This window comes from Capra hircus, chromosome 16 (assembly GCF_001704415.2).
Source record: "Capra hircus breed San Clemente chromosome 16, ASM170441v1, whole genome shotgun sequence".
Classification (NCBI taxonomy): domain Eukaryota; kingdom Metazoa; phylum Chordata; class Mammalia; order Artiodactyla; family Bovidae; genus Capra; species Capra hircus.
In genome coordinates, this window is record NC_030823.1 from 53,318,336 (window position 1) to 53,345,402 (window position 27,067).

Sequence of the window (27,067 nt, forward strand, 5' to 3'; positions counted from 1 at the left end):
CCATTGTCAAAGATAAGGTGTCCATAGGTGTGTGGATTTATCTCTGGGCTTTCTATTTTGTTCCATTGATCTATATTTCTGTCTTTGTGCCAGTACCATACTGTCTTAATGACTGTCAGCCCATTGTCTTTGAAAGGAGAACAAAGGACTGAGCAGAGCTAGCTGGCTGCGGACCGGCCCATCCCCCACCGGAGACAGGCAGGCGAGGGCAGCCAGAGCCAGAAGGGGGCACTCACGGCCCCAGAGAGGCACCATCTACCAAACTGTAAGCAGGCTTCATTGCTAACCAAACTCCGTGGGATTGCGGATGGTCGACATCCACTGGGAGGGTCACAGCCAGAGATCAGCTCCCCAGAGGAGACACACGGCACACCTGAGAAGGCGTGCCTATTGTACACCCAGAAAACTGAGCGGCTGGGACGGGGGAGGTGGTAAGTTGCAGTTCCCCAAGCACCTGGTCACCTGAGCTGCTCAGACTGGGTAAGGGCACAAAACGCAGGCCCAATCAAGTCTACGCCTTTGTGAAGTACCCAAGAACCTGAACCTGAGCGGCTTTGACCTGGGAAGTGCACTCAACCCAGGAATGGCCTCAGACAGTTCCTGGCAGAGCAACCTAGAGCCTGAGCAGTATAGACTGGGAAAGCACACACTCCGTGAGCGGGGGCAAACCCAGTGTGGCCGAGACACTGGGAGCACTCCCCACAGACTCCAGTGATATGTTTGCAGTGTTCCTCCCTCCCCACAGCACTTCTGAACAAGTGAGCCTAAAAAAAAGTGACCACCATCGCCCCCTTGTGTCAGGGTGGAAATTAGACACTGAAAGTGAAGTGAAAGTGAAGTCGCTCAGTCGTGTCCAACACTTAGCAGTCCACCAGGCTCCTCTGTCCAAGAGGCCAGCAAAGAAAAATTAAAATAAACAGAGGGAACCACTTTGGAAGTGACAGTTGAAATAGATTAAAACCCTGCAGTTAGCACCGACTACATAGGAATGGGCCTATAGATCTTAAGAAGTGGAAGCCAGATCAATGAACTATCTGAAAATGAACTGAGGCCACACTGTCCACAACACCACCAGAGAAAGTCCTAGATATATTTTTACTGTTATAATTTTTAAATTTTTTTTAAAAAATTTAAGTCCCTATTACTCCTTTAATTTTCATTTTTATAACTATTACTTTGAAAAAAAAGACCCTATTTTTAAAGCAAACTTCATATATATATATATTTTAATAATTTTTGTGACTTTGTTTTTTCTTTAATATTATATTTTTGAGAATCTAATCTCTACTCTAGATTTTTGATCTTTGCTTTTTGGTATTTGTTATCAATTTTGTACATTTAAGAACCCAATCTTCAGTACCCATTTTTACTTGGGAGCGAGATTACTGGCTGGATTGCTCTCTCCCTCTTTGGACTCTCCCTTTTCTCCACCAGGTCACCTCTATCTCCTCCCTCCCCCTTCTCCTCTCTACCCAACTCTGTGAATCTCTTTGTGTGTACCAGGCTGTGGAGAACACTTAGGGAACTGATTACTGGCTGGATCTGTCTCTCTCCTTTTGATTCCCCCTTTTATCCTCCTGGCCATCTCTCTCTCCTTCCTCGCTCTTCTCTTCTCTGTGTAACTCCGTGAACATCTCTGAGGGGTACAGACTGTGGAGAGCACATAGGGAATTGATTACTGGCTAGCTTGCTCTCTCATTTCAATTCCCCCGCTTCTCCTCCTGGTCACCTCTATCTCCCTCCTCCCTCTTCTCTTCTCCATGTAACCCTGTGTACCTCTCCAGGTGTCCCTCACTGTGGAGAAACTTTGCATTATTAACCTAGATGTTTTATCATCAGTGCTGTATAGATGGAGAAGTCTTGAGGTTACTGAAAACCAGAGGCAGGAGGCTTAAGTCCAAATCCTGAGAACACCAAAGAACTCCTGACTCCAGGGAACATTAATTGATAGGAACTCATCAAATGCCTCCATACTTATACTGAAACCAAGCACCACCCAAGGGCCAACAAGCTCCAGAGAAAGACATACCACACAAATTCTCCAGCAACACAGGAACATAGCCCTGAGCTTCAATATACAGGCTGCCCAAAGTCACACCAAACCAACTGACATCTCAAAACTCATTACTGGACACTTCAGTGCACTCCAGAGAGAAGAAATCCAGCTCCACCCATCAGAACATCAACACAAGCTTCCCTAACCAGGAAACTATGACAAGCTACACACACGTCCAACCCCACCCACAGCAAGGAACCTCCATAATAAACAGGAACCACAAACTGCCGGAATACAGAAAGGTCACGCAAAACACAGCAATATAAACAAGATGAAAAGGCAGAGAAATACCCAGCAGGAAAAGGAACAGGAGAAATGCCCACCAAACCAAACCAAAAAGGAAGAGATAGGGAATCTACCTGATAAAGAATTCCGAATAATGATAGTGAAAATGATTCAAAATCTTGAAAACAAAATGGAGTTACAGATAAATGGCCCAGAGACAAAGATCGAGAAGATGCAAGAAATGTTTAACAAGGACCTAGAAGAAATAAAGAAGAGTCAATATATAATGAATAAAGCAATAAATGAGATCAGAAACACTCTGGAGGGAAGTAACAGTAGAATAACAGAGGCAGAAGATAGGATTAGTGAGGTAGAAGATAGAATGGTAGAAATAAATGAATCAGAGAGGAAAAAAGGAAAAAGAAATGAGGACAACCTCAGAGACCTCTGGAACAATGTTAAATGCCCCAACATTAGAATCATAGGAGTCCCAGAAGAAGACAAAAATAAAGGCCAGGAGAAAATACTTGAGGAGATAATAGTTGAAAACTTCCCTAAAATGGGGAAGGAAATAGTCACCCAAGTCCAAGAAACACAGAGAGTCCCAAACAGGATAAACGCAGGGCAAAACACCCCAAGACACATATTAATCAAATTAACAAAGATCAAGCACAAAGAACAAATATTAAAAGCAGCAAGGGAAAAACAACAAATAACACACAAGGGGATTCCCATAAGGATAACAGCTGATCTTTCAATAGAAACTCTTCAGGCCAGGAGGGAATGGCAAGACATACTTAAAGTGATGAAACAAAATAACCTACAGCCCAGATTACTGTACCCATCAAGGATCTCATTCAAATATGAAGGAGAAATCAAAAGCTTTACAGACAAGCAAAAGCTGAGAGAAATCAGCACCACCAAACCAGCTCTCCAACAAATGCTAAAGGATCTTCTCTAGACAGGAAACACAGAAAGGGTGTATAAACTCAAACCCAAAACAATAAAGCAAATGGCAATGGGATCATAATTATCAATAATTACCTTAACTGTAAATGGGTTGAATGTCCCAACCAAAAGACAAAGACTGGCTGAATGGATACAAAAACAAGACCCCTATATATGTTGTCTACAAGAGACCCACCTCAAAACAAGGGACACATATAGACTGAAATTGAAGGGCTGGAAAAAGATATTCCACACAAATAGAGACCAAAAGAAAGCAGGACTAGCAATACTCACACCAGATAAAATAGACTTTAACACAAAGGCTATGAAAAGAGACAAGGACACTACATAATGATCAAACGATCAATCCAAGAAGAAGATATAACAATCATAAATATATATGCACCCAACACAGGAGCACCACAATATGTAAGACAAATACTAACAAGTATGAAAGTGGAAATCATAATAACACAAAATAGTGGGAGACTTTAATAACCTACTCATACCTATGGATAGATCAACTAAACAGAAAATTAACAAGGAAACACAAACTTGAAATAATACAATAGACCAGTTAGACCTAATTGATATCTACAGGACATTTCACCCCGAAACAATGAATTTCACCTTTTTCTCAAGTGCACGTGGAACCTTCTCCAGGATAGATCACATCCTGGGCCATAAATATATCCTTGGTAAATTCAAAAAAATTGAAATCATTCCAAGCATCTTTTCTGACCACAATGCAGTAAGATTAGATGTCAATTACGGAGAAAAACTATTAAAAATTCCAACATATGGAGGCTGAACAACATGCTGCTGAATAACCAATAAATCACAGAAGAAATAAAAAAAGAAATCAAAATATGCACAGAAATGAATGAAAATGAAAACACAACAACCTAAAATCTATGAGACACTGTGCTGCTGCTGCTGCTGCTGCTGCTGCTGCTGCTAAGTCACTTCAGTCGTGTCCAACTCTGTGTGACCCCATAAACGGCAGCCCACCAGGCTCCACCATCCCTGGGACTCTCCAGGCAAGAACACTGGAGCTAAGGGGAAGGTTCATAACAATACAGGCTTACCTCAAGAAATAAGAAAAAAGTCAAATAAATAACCTAACTCTACACCTAAAGCAACTAGAAAAGGAAGAAATGAAGAACCCCAGGGTTAGTAGAAGGAAAGAAATCTTAAAAATTAGGGCAGAAATAAATGCAAAAGAAACAAAAGAGACCATAGCAAAAATCAACAAAGCCAAAAGCTGGTTCTTTGAAAGGATAAATAAAATTGACAAACCATTAGCCAGACTCATCAAGAAACAAAGGGAGAAAAATCAAATCAAGACAATTAGAAATGAAAATGGAGAGATCACAACAGACAACACAGAAATACAAAGGATCATAAGAGACTACTATCAGCAATTATATGCCAATAAAATGGACAACGTGGAAGAAATGGACAAATTCTTAGAAAAGTACAACTTTTCAAAACTGAACCAGGAAGAAATGGAAAATCTTAACAGACCCATCACAAGCACAGAAATCGAAACTGTAATCAGAAATCTTCCAACAAACAAAAGCCCAGGACCAGATGACTTCACAGCTGAATTCTACCAAAAATTTAGAGAAGAGCTAACACTTATCCTACTCAAACTGTTCCAGAAAATTGCAGAGTAAGGTAAACTTCCAAACTCATTCTATGAGGCCACCATCACCCTAATACCAAAACCTGACAAAGATGGCACAAAAAAAGAAAACTACAGGCCAATATCACTGATGAACATAGATGCAAAAATCCTTAACAAAATTCTAGCAAACAAAATCCAACAACATAGTAAAAAGATCATACATCATGACCATGTGGGCTTTATCCCAGTGATACAAGGATTCTTCAATATTCTTAAGTCAATCAATGTGATACACCACATTAACAAATTGAAAGATAAAAGCCATATGATTATCTCAATAGATGCAGACAAAGCCTTTGACAAAATTCAACATCCATTTATGATTAAAAATAAAAAACCTCCAGAAAGCAGGAATAGAAGGAACAATCCTCAACATAATAACAGCTATGTATGACAAACTCACAGCAAACATTATGCTCAGTGGTGAAAAATTGAAAGCATTTCCCCTGAAGTCAGGAACAAGACAAGGGTGCCCACTCTCACCACTACTATTCAACATAAGTTTTGGAAGTTTTGGCCACAGCAGTCAGAGCAGAAAAAGAAATAAAAGGAATCCAGATTGGAAAAGAAGAAGTAAAACTCTCACTGTTTGCAGATGACATGATCCTCTACATAGAAAACCCTAAAGACTCCACCAGAAAATTACTAGAGCTAATCAATGAATATAGTAAAGTTGCAGGATATAAAATTAACAGACAGAAATCCCTTGCATTCCTATATACTAACAATGAGAAAACAGAAAGAGAAATTAAGGAAACAATTCCATTCACCATTGCAATGAAAAGAATAAAATACTTAGGAATATATCTACTTAAAGAAACAAAAGATCTATATATAGAAAACTATAAAACACTGATGAAAGAAATAAAAGATGACACAAATAGATGGAAAAATATACCGTGTTCATGGATTTGAAGAATCAATATAGTGAAAATCAGTATACTACCCAAAGCAATCTATAGATTCAAGGCTATCCCTATCAAGCTACCAACAGTATTTTTCACAGAACTAGATCAAATAATTTCACAGTTTGTATGGAAATACAAAAAACCTTGAATAGTCAAAGGAATCTTGAGAAAAGAAGAATGGAACTGGAGGAAACAACCTGCCTGATTTCTGTCTCTACTACAAAGCCACAATCATCAAGACAGTATGGTACTGGCACAAAGGCAGAAATATAGATCAATGAAACAAAATAGAAAGCCCAGAAATAAATCCATGCACCTATGGTCACCTTATCTTCAACAAAGGAGGCAAGAATATACAATGGAGAAGAGACAATCTCTTTAACAAGCGGTGCTGGGAAAACTGGTCAACCACTTGTAAAAAAAAAAAGAAACTAGAACACTTTCTAACACCATACACAAAAATAAACTCAAAATGGGTTAAAGATCTAAACGTAAGGCCAAAAACTACAAAACTCCTAGAGGAAGACATAGGCAAAACACTCTCTGACATAAATCACAGCAGGATCCTCTATGACCCACCTCCCAGAATATTGGAAATAAAAGCAAAAATAAACAAGTGGGACCTGATTAAACTTAAAAGCTTTTGCACAACAAAGGAAACTATAAGCAAGGTGAAAAGACAGCCTTCAGAATGGGAGAATGCCGGGAGCCAGCACGGGAGATCCCACCCATGACAAGGTCATGCGGAAGAGTCCTGATGAGCAAGGCCTCAGGACTCGACGGACCCCCTGGACCTGCTTGAGCATCCACCCCCAAACCAGAATCTGTCTGTCTTACTATTTTATGTCTTTCACCAGCTCTTCTGACATTAGCAAGGGGCTGTCTCTGACCAAAAGAGTTAACTTAGGGCTCTAGTTGATAAGTCTCCTGGGCATGAAAGGAGTGTTTCAAACCCTCTGTTAGCATTCTAGCTTACATGGCAGCTTTATCCAGATTCTTGCAACATTGTTGAGCCTATGCAATGCTTGCTGCCAAGTTCTCACATCCCTTATCCATTGTGTTCCTGGGAGTGCATATAGCCAGGATGTAGAAAAAACAAGTAATAGCCTTAGCATTAGCAACATTAGACTTTGAGTTGATAAGTTCTTTCTTTGCTGTAACCTGCTGAATCTTTGCTCCATAAGAATGTACTTTAAGGGTGACGCGGGCTAAGAATTTAAGAAGAAACACTTTAAGGAAAAATAATTGTTCTAGTATTCTGGCTGACCAACCTTTATCAAAAGGAGGTCATGGAATATCAACAGGCCTCTGGAATAAAAGATGATGTAGATGATGTACAGAAAAATACGACTTTTGCAGGAAGGAACCTGATATCGATGAAAGTTATTACTGATGGAATGTTGAGTTGACTCTGCATTTTTCACCTTGCTGTATGTATAACTCAGGGTATAAAAGCCCCGAGAAGAATAAAGTAAATGGTCCTCGCTCGAAGAAGCTTGGTAACCCCGTGTCTCTTTCTTTATCTCTTTATCTATCTTTCTTTATTCGCTGACGTCGTCCATCCTGAGGATATCCCTGGACTCTGCTGAGGCTGGACCTCGGCAGGAGAAAATAATGGCAAACAAAGCAATTGACAAAGAATTAATCTCCAAAATATACAAGCATCTCATGCAGCTCAATTCCAGAAAAATAAATGACCCAATCAAAAAATGGGCCAAAGAACTAAACAGACATTTCTGCAAAGAAGACATACAGATGGCTAACAAACACATGAAAAGATGCTCAACATCACTCATTATCAGAGAAATGCAAATCAAGACCACAATGAGATACCATTTCATGCCAGTCAGAATGGTTGCTATCCAAAAGTCTACAAGCAGTAAATGCTGGAGAGGATGTGGAGAAAAGGGAACCCTCTTACACTGTTGGTGAGAATGCAAATTAGTACAGCCACTATGGAGAACAGTATGGAGATTCCTTAAAAAACTGGAAATAGAACTGCCATATGACCCAGCAATCCCACTGCTGGGGATACACACTGAGGAAACCAGAATTGAAAGAGACACGTGTACCCCAATGTTCATTGCAGCACCGTTTATAATAGCCAGGACATGGAAGTAACCTAGATGTCCATCACAGGTGAATGGATAAGAAAGCTGTGGTACATATATACAATGGAATATTACTCAGCATTAAAAAGAATACATTTGAATCAGTTCTAATGAGATGGATGAAACTGGAGCCTATTATACACAGTGAAGTAAGCTAGAAACAAAAACACCAATACAGTATACTAACGCATATATATGGAATTTAGAAAGATGGTAATGATAACCCTGTATCAGTTCAGTTCAGTTGCTCAGTCGTGTCCGACTCTTTGTGACCCCATGAATCACAGCATGCCAGGCCTCCCTGTCCATCACCAACTCCCAGAGTTCACTCAAACTCATGTCCATCGAGTCAGTGATGTCTTCCAGCCATCTCATCCTCTGTCGTCCCCTTCTCCTCCTGCCCCCAATCCCTCCCAGCATTAGAGTCTTTTCCAGTGAGTCAACTCTTCGCATGAGGTGGCCAGAGTATTGGAGTTTCAGCTTCAACATCAGTCCTTCCAATGAACACCCAGGACTGATCTCTTTTAATATGGACTGGTTGGATCTCCTTGCAGTCCAAGGGACTCTCAAGAGTCTTCTCCAACACCATAGTTCAAAAGCATCAATTCTTCAGTGCTCAGCCTTCTTCACAGTCCAAGTCTCACACTCATACATGACTACTGGAAAAACCATAGCCTTGTTTAGACGGACCTTTGTTGGCAAAGTAATATCACTGCTTTTCAATATGCTATCTAGGTCATAACGTTCCTCCCAAGGAGAAAGCATCTTTTAATTTCATGGCTGCAATTGCCATCTGCAGTGATTTTGGAGCCCCCAAAAATAAAGTCTGACACTGTTTCCACTGTTTCCCCATCTATTTCCCATGAAGTGATGGGACCCTGTATGTGAGACAGTAAAAGAGACACAGATGTATGGAACTGTGTTTTGGACTCTGTGGGAGAGGGCGAGGGTGGGACGATTTGGGAGAATGGCATTGAAACATGTATATTATCATATGTGAAATGGATGGGCAGTCCAGGTTTGATGCATGATACAGGGTGCTCAGGGCTGGTGCACTGGGATGACCCAGAGGGATGGGATGGGGAGGGCGGCGGGAGGGGAGTTCAGGATGGGGAACACATGTACACCCGTGGTGGATTCATGTCAATGTATGGCAAAACCAATACAATATTGTAAAGTAAAAAATAAATAAAATAAAATTGTTAGCCTCAAAAAAAATAAATAAAATAAAGCCTGAGTGAAATCTAATAATGACCTCAGACAAATTCAAACTTAGATACATTCAACAAAAATAACTGCCCTGCAATTTAATAAACTATGAGGGCTCTGACAGTCGAGGAAAGCTTGAGAAAGTCCCCTATTTGAAGAAGGCTAGACATGACAACTAATTGCAATACACAATCCTGGACTTGTGGGTGAAATTTGAGGGTATCTGCAGATTATATTGCATTGATTATATCCATGTTATTTTCCTGATTTTGATGGCTGTATTATCATTAGGTAGTAGGATGTCCCTGTGAGCTATACACTAAAATATGGAGTGGGGGCATGGAGTGACAGGGTATTAATGCCAGAAATTTCCTCTTCAGTTGTTCAGGAAACAAGGTTATTTACTATTCTTGAAATTTTAGTTTGAAATTATTTCAAACTAAGAAGACAAAATTAAAACCAAGGACTACAGAATTTGTTACTTAACTATTGTGTATTCCTCGAAAAACATTGCTTTTATTGACTTATAATATTTTTAAAATCAAGTATTTTTTCTGATGTAAAAATATGGCTCCCACATGCAAACCTAATCTGCAGTATGAGGAGCTAGGACACTGGTTACCCTGGTGAGAGAATAATGGGGAATAGTGACTAGGAAAGAGTGGTGAGAAGTTTCTGCAGTTCAAGTGTTGTTTCCTAAGCTCAGTGCTAGGAATCCTTTATGTATTTCCTCACCCTGCACACATAAGATTTGTGCTCTTTTCTGTATGCAGGGTATACTTCAATAAAATTTAAATGTAAATTAAAAAGACATAATCTTTAACTTTTAAAAATCCACAATCCACTATATACTCTAGATGATGTCAATTTCTCAGAGTTGCATATCTAACACTCACAAATCAACAGTGAACCATAAAACTAACCCAAGCAGCTCTAAATTGGTGAGTAAACAGAAATTCAAGAGAGAAAGTTGCTGGGGGCCCTAGTAGTCAAAAAATACACTCACTAGCTGTTCATGACATCTTCTCATACAAAAGTGGAAGATGGAAATCAAGATCCAGTTTCACTACTCCTTGTTACTGCTTTCCTCCAACAATGTGAGGCAGCATTCAAAATGTTTACAGTAAAGTGACTGGTTCAATGGGGAGACCCTCATATTGTTTAATAGTTAAGAGCCTATCCGAGTGAGCCCACGTGGTGCTTACACCTAAACAATGATGTCGGCAGGACTCCGAAGGATGTGAATAAAAATAAAAGCAGGAGCCCATCTACTCCTGCATGATGGATGCAGTAAGGATAAACTTCCAACACACACTCCCATCTAAGTGTAGCAGCCCTTTCCTCCTCACTGAGGGTGAGGCGTTTTCCCCTAGAAATTCCAACTCCCTCAATCAGGAAAATAGCGCAACTGTGCAAGCATGTGGATCCTGCTACCTGGATCAGGGCTTTTACTCCACACAATGGTTCTGCCTCCTCTTAGTACTTGTCAGATTTCAACCTGGGGACCTTGTTAAAATGCAGGTTTCGACTGGGATTGCAGGCGATTCAGCTTCCTAACATGGTTGTGCCAGTGCTGCTGATCAGCAGCCTCCTCTGGTCAGCCACGTGATGGGAGACCAGCCCTCATTTATTTCATCAATCTGCTTCCCCTTTGTGGAGAAGGGTTCAGCTGGTAAAACTTTAAGTGCACCAAGGAATCCATGGAGCTTCTCTACAATTATGCAAATACTCATAACATATAATAATGAAGTCTTCAAGAAGGGTGAGAGTAGATAGTGTCTCCTCCCACTGCTGTAAAAATACTCCATCCCTGGTTGGTCAAATCTGCAGATGCAGAATCCACAGACTCAGACAGTCAACTGCAAGTGGTGTGAGCATCCAAGGATGAAATGCCCTGTGGATACAAAGGGATGACTCAACTTTGCCCTTCTTGGCTATAGGAATCCCATTGTTCTGCATTAGACTTCAGCTCTGGAACCTGTAGGTTATGTGATTTAGGACAAAATACTTCACATCTTTGTACCTCTTTCCTCATCTGTAAATCAAAATAATAATGTATACTTTGTTCTGTGTGTATTAAGTAAAACTTAGTCTGAGCACTCTTATATAACTAAGCAATGTTAATAGATAGTCAGGGCATAAAAAGAAGCCACAATCATGGAGAGAAAAGGTGAAACAGATACACAAGCAAAATAATAATGATGATAAATTAAAATCATGGTGAATATTAATATGATTTACTGAGTGGCCAACCCTGTACTTCAGCTTCACATGCTAGCACGTCACGTCATCTCACTCAGTCCATAACACCACTGTGAGACAGGCATTATTGTTATCACTCACTTTATAGACAGAAAAACTAAGCCCGAGGCTATTTGTGTGCAAGGAAATTCAATTTTTAAGTGGTAAAACAGAGCCAGGATTGAAACCCAGATCTGTCAGATCCCAAACTCCAAAAATAGCAAAATGAGTTTCTGAATCATTTGTTTATCATAATCATCTGGAGGGCTTATTAAAATTATAAACTCCTAGGCCCAAGCCAAGACCCACAAGTGAGATTCTTACACCTGCCACCAGTCCAGCCTAACTGAATTTAGGAACCACTGCCTTCCTCTAATAATGTGGGGGAACATTCAAAAGATGTTTGTTGTGAAGGGATGTGGCCAGTATAAAGACCCTAATGATGCTTTAACAGTTATGAGCACCTCTAAGTGAGCCCTTGTACAAGTTGGTTCTTATATTCAATTTAGGGAAACTTGGACACAGGAGCAGAGAAGATCAGAAGAGGCCTCTTGGAGTCACTAGTTCACCATGTCGCTGGCCTCCAGTTCATCCACAAATTCAAAGGCATCCAAATGTCCATTACTTCCTCCCTGCTTCCCACTTGGTGCTCCTTGGAACTGAGCCTTGGCTGAGGACTTGCTTGAAGCTGAGTGATCCTGCTATACTGTATCAAAGAAGAGCTAAATAAATCTTTTTAGACGTCAATTGCCCTGCCACATTCTCTCAGCTCATTTGTTGATTTCAGCCACAACCACAGTGGACAGTTCCTAGGAGACTCAGACTGGCCTAGTTCTGACCCTCTCCCACCTCAATACCAGCCCTGCAAGTCTTCCTCCATTTCTGACTCATCCTCACCTCCACACAACCTCAAATTCAACAGAAAGAAGGAACCATTTATCTTTATGTCCCTCCAAAGTTGGACCATAAAGAAGGCTGAGTGCTGAAAAATTGATGCTTTCGAATTGTGGTGCTGGAGAAGACTCTTGAGAGTCCCTTAGGCTGCAAGAGATCAAAACCAGTGATCAAATCAACCCTGAATATTCATTAGAAGGACTGCTGCCGAAGCTGAAGTTCCTATACTTTGGCCACCTGATGCAAAGAGTCGACTCATTGGAAAACACCCTGATGATGGGAAAGACTGAAGGCAAGAGGACAAGGGGGAGACAGAGGATGAGATGGTTGGACAATATCACTGACTCAATGGACATGAGCTTGAGCAAATTCTGGGAGATAGTGAAGGACAGGGAAGCCTGGCATGCTGCAGTCTATGGGGTTGCAAAGAGTCAGACTTAGCAACTAAACAACAATCCTCAAATGTTGCTAATTCATGATTCCAGAGTGAGCAAACATTAACCATAGAAAAGATTAGTGAATTGAACTTATGTTTCTCAAAAGACATCATTAAAGAAGTTAAAACGTTAACCATGGGCTAGGTGAATGTATTTGCAATATATGCATCAAACAAATTCTTGTATCTGGACTCATATCCAAAATATATAATTGCTGGAAATCAATCATAAATAAAAGACCAACAACTCATTGTTTTTTAGATATGGGCAAAAGCTTAAACATCCAATTGACAAAAAAGGATATCCAAAAGCCAATGAGTATATGAAAGTGTTCGTCACTATTCAGTTCAGTTCAGTCGCTCAGTCATGTCCAACTCTTTGCATGCCAGGCCTCCCTATCCATCACCAACTCCCAGAGTCTACCCAAATCCATGTCCATCAAGTCAGTGATGCCATCCAACCATCTCATCCTCTGTCATCCCCTTCTCCTCCTGCCCTCAATCTTTCCCAGCATCAGGGTCTTTTCAAATGAGTTAGCTCTTCATATCAGGTGGCCAAAGTATTGGAGTTTTAGCTTCAACATCAGTCCTTCCAATGAACACCCAGGACTGATCTCCTTTAGAATGGACTCGTTGGATCTCTTTGCAGTCCAAGGGACTCTCAAGAGTCTTCTCCAACATCATAGTTCAAAAGCATCAATTCTTTGGCACTCAGCTTTCTTTATAGTCCAAATCTCACATTCATACATGACTACTGGAAAAACTATTGCCTTGACTAGACAGACCTTTGTTGGCAAAGTAATACTTCTGCTTTTTAATATGCTGTCTAGGTTGGTCATAACTTTCCTTCCAAGGAGTAAGCATCTTTTAATTTCATGGCTGCAATCACCATCTGCAGTGATTTTGGAGCCCAGAAAAATAACGTCATCCATTGTTTCCCCATCTATTTCCCATGGGGGAAAAGTGATGGGACCAGATGCCATGGTCTTAGTTTTCTGAATGTTGAGCTTTAAGCCAACTTTTTCACTCTCCTCTTTCACTTTCATCAAGAGGCTTTTTAGCTCCTCTTCACTTTCTGCCATAAGGGTGGTGCCATCTGCATATCTGAGGTTACTGATATTTCTCCCAGCAAGCTTGATTCCAGCTTGTGCTTCTTCCAGCCCAGCATTTCTCATGATGTACTCTGCATATAAGTTAAATAAGCAGGGTGAATACAGCCTTTTCCTATTTGGAACCAGTCTGTTGTTCCATGTCCAGTTCTAACTATTGCTTCCTGACCTGCATACAGGTTTCTCAAGAGGCAGGTCAGGTGGTCTGGTATTCCCATCTCTTTCAGAATTTTCCACAGTTTATTGTGATACACACAGTCAAAGGCTTTGGCATAGTCAATAAAGCAGATGTAGATATTTTTCTGGAACTCTCTTGCTTTTCACTATTAGTCATCATGAAAATACAAATTAAAACTGCAATGGATAACGTGATACCCATTCAAAACGGCTATAATTTATAAGGCTGAAAATAATAAGTATAGGTAAGTATGTAGAGCAACTATAAACCTCATATGCTCTGGTAGATGTATAAGTTGGTACAATCAGTTTGGAAAACTATTTGGTAATACCTACTAAAGATATGCATTTTTTCTATGACCCAGAATTTCTACTCTTGATACATACTCAAAGAAATGAATGCTTATATCCACTAAGATATATACAGTAAAGTACAGAGAAACATCTTTTAATAGACCCAAACCAGAAACAACCCAAATGTCCACCAGTGGTAGAATGGATAAATAAACTGAGGTATGATTCATCTAATGGAATACCACACAGGTGTGAAAAAGAATGAAAAAATATTCTGTAAAAAAAAAAAAAGGAAAGGAAAAACAACGATGAATTTCACAGATGTAATCATGATTAAAGAAGCCAGACACCAGAGATCATATACCCTATGATTTCATGTAAATAGAGTTCACAAAAGGTAAATCTTCTATCTGTCGTAAGGTAAGTCAGAATAGTGATTATCTGGATGGCATATAGACAGAGAGTGGCTGTAAGGGAGCATTCTGGGCTGCTGGAAACATTCTATAACTCCATCTTGGTGATGGTTCCATGGATGTATAAATGTATAAAATTCATTGAGCTGTACACTGAAGATTGATACACTCACAGCATGTACCTATAGTTCAATTATTAAAGAAGTGCCAGGCTTAGATCATATACCCATCCCTGGATCAATCGCTGTGGCCATGGAGCACAATAATGGGCTTGGGCCTGGGTCATATGGTTCAACCCTCAGGCTGCAGATGGACTCCACCCAGACAAAGAATGGACAGACAAGAAAATCTGGAGGTGTTTCTGGAAGATAAGGAAATGGATGTTCTGAAGGAGACAGGCAACTAATTTCCAATTGGTCAGGATGAAGGTGTCCCTCACCATGAGCAAGTAGACTGGGAAAACCCAGTCTTCAAAGAAAGAAAGAGAGAGAGAGAAAGAAATAGTACGGGGAGACACACCTAGAGTAACCTGGCTCTTGACTTTCTAATTCCTGATTCTCGGCCCTACGAGTGAAGCCACTCTCCCTATTTTGGGGGTCTGTAAGATTCTCCTGTATCTGTGGGGAACTTCTCATTCTTTTTGGCCATCTGGCACATTGAACCTTCTTTTATTGTTTGGGGAAGTTCCCTACATTATGAATCTTGGTAGAAGGCAGAGCCACTCACCACTGTCAATGATGAAAATGCCAAATGCTCACATTCCCAGCCTTCCTTGAAGCTAGAATGCAGTTGAGTGATACAGGCCAAAGGAGAGCACCGCTCCTGAACTGCAGAGGCACATCCATTCCGGAAGACGGTCCAGCAGCGTTCATGCAGTCCAGTCCAGGGCTCGGGGTGTTGGAGGAGTGAGGGGCAGTGGCCCGTGCCCACTAGTATAAGCCTGTGGTCCTCACACTGCTCTACCTTTGCCTGGTGAGGCCTCACACCTAGGTCTCCAGCCTTCCTGAAAATCTTATACGTGAGTCAGCATCCTTTCAATAGTTCTTTTGTGGCCTTGATCAACCAGAATTACTGTGTGCTGCTTAAAACCAGGAACCCTAATTGATAACAGTTAGTTCCCAAAAATTCCTCTTTTACTTTATACTAGTTTCGGAAGGTTCTATTACTTACAATGTGGAGAAAACAAGCCTGAATCCACAAAAGTGATTCTACCATACGAATTATCCAGGCCACTAGGAAGATGTTTGGTGGCAAACAGGCCCTTTACCAGCCCACAAATCACATGACAAGAGGGAAGGGATGGAGCTAATAGATGCAGATGACTGTTAGGGCTTCCTCTTGTATTATGCTCAGTTCTTGTAACAGACCCAAGAGATGGTACTGTATCCTGACTGCCATAATATATCAGATACTGGATGGTTGAGATGACAGGAATTTATTTTCTCACCATCCCACAGGCAAGAAGTCCAAGATCAAGGTGCTGGACAATTCAGCTTCTAGTGAAGTCTCTCTTCCTGGCTTGTAGCCAGCCACCTTCCCACTGTGTCTGCATAAGGTTTTTTCTCTGTTGCATGCATGGAGAGAGAGAGACAGAGACAGAGACACACAGAGAAGCAGAGAACAGAGGTCTCTGGTGTCTCTTCTTCTTGTAAGAACCTCAGTCCTGTTGGATTATGATAGGTCAACCCTATGACCTCATTTAACCTTATTACCTCCTTAGAGGCCCTATTTCCAAACAAAGTCATACTGGTGCTGAGGGTTCCAATATATGAATTTTGGGAGACACAATTCAGTCTATTACAGGTATTGTCCCAACACTGAAGAAGAGAAACATGAGGTTAAAACCCTTGTCCAAGGTCTAAAAGAAGCCTTTGCACCTCCCAGCCTCACTTGTGGTGGTGGCGGTTTAGTCACTAAGTCGTGACTGTTAAGATCCCATGGACCATAGCCTGCCAGGCTCTTCTGTCCATGGTATTCTCCAGGCATGAATACTGGAATGGGTTGACATTTCCTTCTCCAGGAGATCTTCCCAACTCAGGAATCGAACCCAGGTCTTTTGCATTGCAAGCAGATTCTTTACCGACTGAGCTACCAAGAAGCTCATTTATGGCTTATGGTAGAAAGTATCATGGAGAAGGCAATGGCACCCCCACTCCAGTACTTTTGCCTGGAAAATCCCATGGATGGAGGAGCCTGGAAGGCTGCAGTCCATGGGGTCGCTAAGAGTCAGACACGACTGAGCGACTTCACTTTCACTTTTCACTTTCATGCATTGGAGAAGGCAATGGCAACCCAGTCCAGTGTTCTTGCCTGGAGAATCCCAGGGACAGGGGAGCCTGGTGGGCTGCCATCTCTGGGGTCGCAGAGAGTCGGGCACGACTGAAGCAACTTAGCAGCAGCAGCAGCAAGTATCAAATCCTAGAAACACAGGCTTGCAAAGCACCAGATGAAGAGTATGTGGTTGACACAGAGTAGTAAGAAATGAACAAACATGGGATGGCATCAGTGTGCCTGTCCAATCTTCAGCCCTGAAGTCAGCCCTGAATAGCCCAAATTCACCCACTGGTGCCTCTCCAAGCTCCAGCTGTATCCATGGCTGGCACACTGTTTTTCCCTGAATCTCATCATTCTGGGTCCAATGTTCGGGGCCTTACTCTCACACTACTTTGTGAATGCTGACAAAAACTGTCTTTGACAGAACAGTCAGGTTCCTTCAGAGCCACTGTACCAAGCCTCCTTCAGCCTGCTGAGTCCAGTTTTAGCAAAGAATCCACTAAGCCAGTCAATCAAGAATCAGCTCATCTTTTATATCCAATAAAGATTGAAGGCAGAGGAAGAGGGTGACAGAGGATGGGATGGTTGTATAGCACCACCAATGTAATGGATATGAACTTGGGCAAACTCCAGGAGATGGTGAGGGACAGAGAGGCCTGGCATGCTGCAGTCCGTGTGTCTCAAAGAGTTGGACATGACTAAGCGACTGAACAACAAAAACTAGTTCTTCTACCTTTGGCATTTAATCAAGTTTCTCAATAATTTTCCATCTATTCCAGTACCTGCCCTTTGGCTATAAGTCCCCATTGCTACATTAAAAAGTTGAATTCAATCTCTCTCACTATTGCAGTAAACTTAAAGTCTTCCTTGCCATTTAAAATCTCAGGATAATTTTTCTTCAACAGTTTACTAGGGGTGAGACCTACATCTCACATTTCTCTTTACATATCTCCATGGAACTTAGCAAGTGACCCAACTGGGGGTTTGTCAAGAGGTGAGCAATGCACAGGTAGTTAAGTGACAGCAAAGTACCCCAGGGACCAGCTATAGAGAAAAATCAAAAGCACCTTGATACCTATGAAGAGCGGCAGGTAGGATCAACTTGGAACAGAAGGATGGAGGAGAACAAAGGGGAGAAAACAGGGGTGCCTGGCAGATGTCAAAATCAAAGGGAACCACCTTACACTGCCACTTTGGGCCACTCCAGATACAAAGGGCCCCAACTTTGAAGGTCCCCCAGCCCTGGGCTGGGCCTGAGAACCCCAGATCTAAGAGGCAGTGTTTGGCAGATGAACAAACACAGGATGACTGCTCTGGCCCTGGTATTGCTACTTTTAGTTGTATGACGCTGAACCACGCTGATCCTCTCCATGTGTGAAATGAGAGTAACGGCTCCCTCACAGGTGCAAGGAGAGAAATATATAAAAAGATTTTTTTTTTAGTAGTGCTTAATAACTTATTGAAAATAATGTAAATGCTTTTTACAGGTAGAGTGAAGGACCTGGGCAGAGTGCATACTTTTGTTTGTTCTCTTCTCAGTAGACTTTTTCCAAATGTGCACATCTGCAGGCCTGCTGAAACTTTGAAAGAAGAGTGACTTGTGTAAAACTGGTGCATAGGAGAGAACAGATGTCACTGTCATGATGTGGCTGCGAGGCACATGTACCACAGCAGTCTGACGGGGGCAGGTAGAGAACAAACAAGGCTGTAGGAGTGGCCCCTTTGGGGGTTGGTGTGCTGCCCAAATCTACATCCAGCGGGTGAAGCCAACTCAGGCATCTTTTGGGTTCAAACTTATCTCCAAAAGCAGTGGGCAGTCACTGGGACGTGGTGGGTAGTGGGGAACTGGCAGCATAGTTCTTTGGGCAGACAGAGGCCAGGCCATTGGGTGGGTGGCAGGGCTGAGGGTGGTCTGACCAGTTTGTGACAGGAGCCCGGCCTGCAGCTGGGGCTCAGGACACAGTCAGATTTGCAGGAGAGGGGTTCTGGGGCAGTAGTGTGATGCAGAGCAAGGTGCCAGCCCCTGGTGGCAGGTAACTGAACCACTGTTTGTGGAACAAAAGCATTGTAAAGGGATGGGAGGGAATCTGAGGGCGGGAAGAGGAGGCCACCAAAGGGACTATGGTGGGAGGGGACAGCGTGCAAAAGCCTGCCCCACCCCAGGGCCCGAAGGTCTCCAGGACCAGCAACCAACAACCTTCATTGTCATCAAAATACTGTGTCATTTCATCCAGGGCATTACGACTGCTATTTTTAAAACACAGACATTCCTGGTGGAAGGTGAGTATCCTCAGCACACAGTTTCTGAAACCTCTGTAATTGTCGTAACACTGAGACTACAAACAGACAAGAGCAAACACTGAGGCTGTGTTATTATCTCTATTTTACAGACAGAGCAAGGTAGTTTCTTGGGTCAGCATTTGCCAAATTGTGATCCATGAGATGGTAATGATAGTTCTGAGCAACGAGGGGCAGAGGATTAAAAAAACACTTCTGTAGCCAAACATTTGAGAAATAATGCTAGAGAGTCTCGTGATCATGAGCACAGACTTAGGAGTCACAGAGACCTAGATCTGAGGCCAGGTTCTGCTGACTATTAGCCAGGGAGCTTGAGCAAATAGTAGACTTGACTGTCTCATCTGTAAAATGGAAATAATAAAACACCAACTACATAAGGTTGCTGTGAAGCAAAGCTGGCACAAATAAAATCCTCAATAAATGTGAGCTCTTACTGGCTTTGCAGCAGGTTAAATACTGTTAACACCTTAAACCTGGTCCTATAGTTCTAACAAGGAGATTGATTTTGTTAAGAGAACACCTTGATAAACCACTTGGGGGAGTGGGCAGAGATGAGCTTGAGGTTGTAAGACAGTAATAGCTAAGATCAAAACCTGGAAAAAGAGGTTGGAAAAAAACCAGGGTCCCATAGTGTGTGGGTCCCCAGTAAGGGGTCGACTGATTTCTCACTCAGGCTGGCATCATGGCATAGAGCTTAGGGCCACAGGGACAAGACACCTCCCCGTCCCCCACCCAGCTAGTCTTCACCTCCCTCTTTTGGGCACTACTCCTCCCCTTTACACACACACACTCACACATACACAAATCCTTCCTAGGAAGAAAGCCACATGCTCTACTGAGTAGAGATCCTACTAATCTACTTTTCCTTCTTCCTCTTCACTCCCTGAACTTTTTCTAAAGAAGCCTGTTTCTGTAAGTTTTATTTACAATGAAAGGCAATACCTTAGTAACTAGATATAAAAACATTAAAAAATATTAAAGACTCTGCTCAGTTAGTACAAGCTCCAGAACGTGTTTCCTGACCACGCCCAAATTAGGTACCCCTCTCCTGAGCTTCCAGAACACCCCTCTATACCAACTCTACCAGCTGAAATTACCCAAGTGTTTGTCTCATTTGCCTTAACCAGGTATCAAGCTTCAGGCGTGCAAGGGCCCTACCTTCCTCCTCGAGGTATTCCCAGCAGCTCGTTCCACAGCTGGCAGGCAATACTTTGGCACTGACAGATCTACGACTGAATCCGGACATCTTCCAAGGAGAAGGGCCCTCAACAAGAGACAGGGAGGGTCTGAAACGCTATCCACCTCCTCACTGCAGTATGGAGGCTCAGACAGTGCACCTTCCAAGGCCCAGAGCAGTGTTCTTACTTATTAACATCCTAGAAATCCCGTGGTCGCGGGCTTTTGGAGTGACGTCCAGTATGCAAATACTCAGGGCCTGGTCCTGGTGAGCAGCAGAGACAATGCCTTCTGTGAAAGTTCCACAGGCAGCAGACGGATCTTTCAGTAGTCATTTCAATGCACACAGCTGTTAAGAATCTGGCGAAGTTTTATTTGGCTGGGGGGAATGCATTTTCCACTTGTGGGCATCTTGAAAACTTTCACACTAAAAAAGAAAAAGAAAAAAAAAAAAGAGTTGAGAAAGTCGTCAGTCCAAAATGGGAAGCCAGAAACTGAGGGCAGAGAGGCTAGGGCAGCAAATATAACAGAGAGAGGCCTGAACATAAACCAAAGACCCAAGTTCCCAGGCAGCCCTGCCACTTCCAGGTGTTCCAGGGGCAAGTCAGCCCCTGCTCTCAGGATCCTCCCATGTGAAGAGAGATATCAATGCCTCCCTAGGAGGTGGGGAAGATTAGTGGGTGTGAGCCTGGGCCGACTGCCAGGCAGTATTCAAAGATAGGCATTATTTCCAGCTAGAGAGGTAGAAGACAGAGAGTTCGTAGAAAAGAGAGAAGGATGAATGCTGGGGAAGAGACACTGATTTAACCAGCTTCCACACCTTGCTGCATGCGTGCGTGCTAAGTCACTTCAGTCATGTCTGACTCTTTGTGATCCCATGGACTAGTAGCCCACCAGGCTCCTCTGTCCATGGGGTTCTCCAAGCAAGAATATTGGAGTGGGTTACCATGCCCTCTTCCAGAGGATCTTCCCGACCCAGGGATCGAACCCGCATCTCTTATGTCTCCTGCATTGGCAGGTGGGTTCTTTACCACTAGCACCACCTGGGAAGTCCACAGCTCTCTACAGTGCCTGCAAAAGATCCACGGGGAAAGGAAGAGAGGACAAGAGAAAACAGCTGTGGGCCAGAGTCGGGTCAGGTGGGCCAGGACTGGACTCCCCTCACGTCTCTGCTATAACGGACTGAAGGATTTTTTAAGATTTTTTTTTTTAATAGGCTTCTAACTCCACTGATATTGTTACCCTGGCCTCAATCCTCCTCTGATTTTAACCTCAATTTGTTCATGTTTAAGATGAAAAGCTGGATCCAAACACAATTCAGCTGGCCTGTCCTTTAGCAGCATCCCTATGCTTCTTTTCCCACTGGTTCTTCCCTCATGACACACCTGTGACACGCGTGTACTGGATGAGCTGCATGCAACCGAATGCAAGTAAAAAGCCCTTGTTTTTCCTTGGTCCTTTCAGGCCTACTATCTGGATATGTGTTTTCCCTGCCGTTTGGATGAAAGCTGAACAATACCATGGATTTTCTAACCACTCTTAGGTGTGAAACAAAGAGGTCTTGCCTTTAAAAGACCAGCCCAAAGTAATAATAACACCCAACTCGATGCAAAGCTTTCCTCTCCAGTTTGTCTCTTCAGTCTTGGAAACCCACGGTACAGCACGTGGACTTCACTATTTCCCCTGTTTTGCCTCTTCACCTCCTCTAGTTAGCCGCTAATTCTCAACCTGAGGTTTTGGCAGAGAGGGAACTGGGGGAAAAGACACAGTTGTTCACGGCTCTTTCTGCCACCACACGGTTAGGGTTCTCTGAATTCGGCAAAGTTCAAACACTTGACTTTCCTCTAGGGCTGCTCTTAGACATGTTGCAGTAAGATGATATGGCCATAAGGTGGCGGTAAAGGTCTTTTTTCCTTGTCAGAAGAGCCTGCTGCTGCTGCTGCTGCTGCTGCTGCTGTCGTGTCCGACTCTGCGACCCCATAGATGGCAGCCCACCCGGCTCTCCCGTCCCTGGGGTTCTTCAGGCAAGAATACTGGAGTGGGTTGCCATTTCCTTCTCCAATACGTGAAAGTGAAAGTGAAGTCGTGTCCGACTCCTAGCGATCCCGTGGACTGCTGCCTACCAGGCTCCTCCATCCATGGGACCTTCCGGGCAAGAGTACTGGAGTGGGTAGCCATTATGGGTTAATATGACTACGTTATTTCCCTAAGATGCTAAATTTCCTTCAGAAAGTTAAATATGCCTTTCCTCTATTTAAAAATGAAACAAACAAACAAAAAAATACATGACACTACAAACATCAATCTGACTAGCATACATATATATTTTTTTAATGATGCTAATAAACATTCAAAAGTTTAGTCAGACTCCTGAAACTTTTTTTAGGCCCATCTGTAAATGTCCCTGTAAAATCTAGTTTTAGCAAGAATGCTACTAAATCAGTTTAACCGGAAACCCCACCCTCAACATCTGATCACCATCAATATCTAATCAGGTTCCTCATCCTCCAGCATTTTGAGGTAATGTCTGATCACCCTGGCTGTCTTTAGCAAGACTCCTGTTAGTTGATTTAACCATATTCCTCTTTAACCCTGGTGTTCCTCTTAGTAATTTTCCAAACACTGACCCCCATCTGCTTCTTGGCTATAGATACCACTTGCCCATACTGCAGTGGTCCCTGTACCTATTACAACTGAATAAAGTTGTATTCTGAATAAACCTTTGTATTCTGAATATTTAAAGTCCTGAATAAAGTCTGCCTTCGTAGGGAACAAACTTTCAAAGAGAAATCTCCGAAGTAATTAAAGATATAATTTATCAATTTTCCTCCTCTCCCTTTTAATACCATGTGATTCTAAATCTTGTTCCCAGATTTCACTTACAATTTACCTTCCCCTAAATTTCATTCAGAAACTTTCACCAAGGGCTCCCTGTAAGGCATATTGCCATTTAAAGGACTTCATGGATGCTGGGGTCCCTTGCTGAGTCGTGTCTCTGCTGAGGGGGAAATATTTAAGTACCTCATTCTGAAAGCAGTGTGTTCAGAACATGAAATAAAACTAAAGATATAAGATGCACTGAGACTTTGCTGCTGTGGGCGGGAGGGTTCAGAGAAGGTTTTCATGTTGGAGCTGGACTGACAGGATCTTGAAAGGGTTCCAGTACAAGACGGCACATAGAAGGCACCTGAACGCACCTTCTCTCATGGACACACCAAACCTGTAGACACACATGAGGCAACTCCCTCTGAAAGAAAACCAGAAATCAGCAGAGTGACTACTACACATTGGGAGAATAACAAAATACCCACATATAAAAGGAGTTCAACATATCCTCAACTACTGCGAGTCACTGAGAACAGCTTGGACAACATCATGAAGGTTTGAGAAACAACCCACAGCTCGGACCAAGCTGAATGATAAGTTCATTCCCTACACAAGACCTAGGGTAAGGCAGTTGTTTTAGCTGATGCACAGACATCAGTACAGAGAGTCAAGGAAAATGAAGAAAACAAGATTATGTACCAAATAAAAGAACAAGTCAAAACTTCAGAAACAGATCTTAATGAAATGGAGATAAGTGATTTACTGAACAGAAGTTTCAAAACAAGGGCCACTGAGGCCAAGAGAACAGTACATAAACCAAGTGAGATTTCAACAAAGAGAATATATTTAAAGGTACCAAACAAATCACAGAGCTGAAAAATACAATAATTGAACTGGAATATTCAATAGAGGGACTCAACATCAGACCACATCAGGCAGAAGAAAGGATCTCCAAACTCAAAAACAAGGCAGTGGCATTCATCCAAACAAGGGAGAAAAATAAGAATGAAAAAGAGTAAAGATAGCTTAATGGGACTTAGGAGATACCATGAAGAAAATCAACTATTCATCACAGAGGTCCCAGAAGTAAAGAAGGGAAAGGGGAAGAAAACATATTTAAAGGATACAGCATGCTTGGAGCTGATGCATGGGGATGACCCAGAGAGATGTTATGGGGAGGGAGGTGGGAGGGGGGTTCATGTTTGGGAACGCATCTAAGAATTAAAGATTTTAAAATTAAAAAAAATAAAAAATAAAAATAAAAATAAATAAATAAATAAAATAATAATAATAATGGCTGAAACTTTCCTAACCTGGGAAAAAAATAGATATCCAAACCCAGAAAGCCCAGACAATACCAAGAAAAGGTCCAAAGAGACTCACACTAAGACATGTCATAATTTTCAAAAGTTAAAAATAAGAAAATCTTAAAAGCAGCAAGAGAGAAATAACCTGTTAAGTACATGGGAACTCCCATTAGACTATAAGCATATTTTTCAGTAGAAACTTTGCAGGCCAGAAGGGAGTGCCACAATATAGTCAAAGTGATGAAAGAAAAGTTTGCTGACCAAGAATATACTACCCAGAAAACCCAGAAACAGTTCAGAATAGTTTCCAGACAAGCAAAATCTAAGTTTTCATCACCACTGGACCAGTCTTACAAGAAATGTTAAAAGGACTTCCTCAGGCTGAAGCAAGAGGTTGATAATTAGTAATAGGAAAACATGAAAGTATAACTCAAAAGTTAAATATATAGTGAAATTCAAAATAATCTAATGTTGTAAAGGTAATGGATAAATCACTTATAAATCTAGTATAAAGGTTAAAAGACACAAGTAGCAAAAATATCTATAACTATAATAATTTGATGATGGATACACAAGGTTAAAAAAGTAAATTGTTACACTGAAAACAAAGAAAAATGTGTGAGGGACAGTAAAAAGGGAGAGGTTTTAGTACATGTTCAAAAATAAACTGTTACTAGCCTAGAATAACGGAGAAGGCAATGGCAAAAAAAAATCCCATGGATGGAGGAGCTTGGAAGGCTGCAGTCCATGGGGTCGCTAAGAGTCAGACATGAGTGAGTGACTTCACTTTCACTTTTCACTTTCATGCATTGGAGAAGGAAATGGCAACCCAGTCCAGTGTTCTTGCCTGGAGAATCCCAGGGACGCGGGAGCCTGGTGGGCTGCCATCTCTGGGGTCGCACAGAGTCAGACACGACTGAAGCAACTTAGCAGCAGCAGCCTAAAATAAATTGTTACAGATATGTTTTAGATAAGCTTCATGTTACTACAAATTGAAATCCCATAGTACATACACAAAATAGAAAGAGAAAGGAATGTAGATGTATTACTATAGGAAATCATCAAATCACAAAGGAGGAGAGCAAGAGAAGAAGAAAGGAAAAAAAGGACTCATAAAGTAACCAGAAAACCACAACAAACTGGCAATTTAAGTCCATAACTATCACTAATAGCTTTAAATATAAATAAATTCTCCAATCAGAATATATAGAGTAGCTATGTGGAATGAGGGAAAGAGAGTGTTTTCCCAAAAGTTTTACTTTCATTTTAGGTCCAGAGGATTCACTAACAAAAGAAACCACTCACACACACACACACACACACACACACACACACACACACACAAAACAAACAATTTCAATATTTAGCAGAGGATCATTTGACTTAATTTCAATATACAGTCATTAAAGGATGAGAAAAGAGAGAAACAAAAGCACATACATCACCAAACTGGGGCAACCTACATCTAGTCTTGAAGAGTTCTGGAAATACTCTCATTAACAGCAAGCTGGAGTCCCAGTTGGGAAAAGGTCCCAGACGGTTCGTCCACCCCATGGGTGAGACTTCAAATTGCAGTTTTGGGGACTCTGCTTATAATCCCAGGCTGTAAAGTGTTATTATCATCAGTTTTTGTGCAAAAATGCAGCTCTGGTTTTTCTTAACTTTTACAAAGCTGTTTGTTTCACCTTGTAAATCATAGGATTTTCTTATACCCTAGAGGGTTGGCCAGACCCTCAGGGGCTCAAAAATGCCAAGACCCACTCCCCCCTTTCTTATCTAAAGTCTGTCTGACTTGCTGTGCTTGCAGGTAGGCATAGAATCCAGACCGTGTCCAGGCAGGTCAGAAGCAGGCCAAAGAACTGCCTGCCTGCTTTTGAAGCCTCAACAAGACTTCCTCCATTTTAATTTCCATAACAGAGAAAGAGAGAGACACTCCACTATATACTGCCTAAATAGATCCACCTTAGCTTTAAATATACATAAACACAATGAGAGTGAATGGTTGGGAAAAGATATTCTATGCAAATAGACACCAAAGCAAAGCAAGAGTAGCATATTATAACAGACAAAACATACTTTAAGACAAAGACTAGTAAGAGACAAAGAAGGTCATTATATAATGATAAAGGGATCAATCCAACAAGAGGATGTAACATTTGTAAATACTTACGCATCCAACATAGGAGCAACTAAATATTTAAAATAAATATTAACAAAACTAAAGGGAGAAACAGATCTCAGAGAATCCAATACACACTTTCAACAATGAGCAGATCATGCAGACTGAAATCAATATGAAAGCATGGGACTTAAAACCATATTAGACAAGGTAGACTTAACAGGCATTTACAGAAAATTCCATCCAACAGCACCAGATTACAAATTCCTCTCAACTGCACGTTAATCATTCTCTAGGAAAGATCATATGTTAGCCCACAAAACAAGTCTTAATAAATTTAAGAAGACTGAAATCAA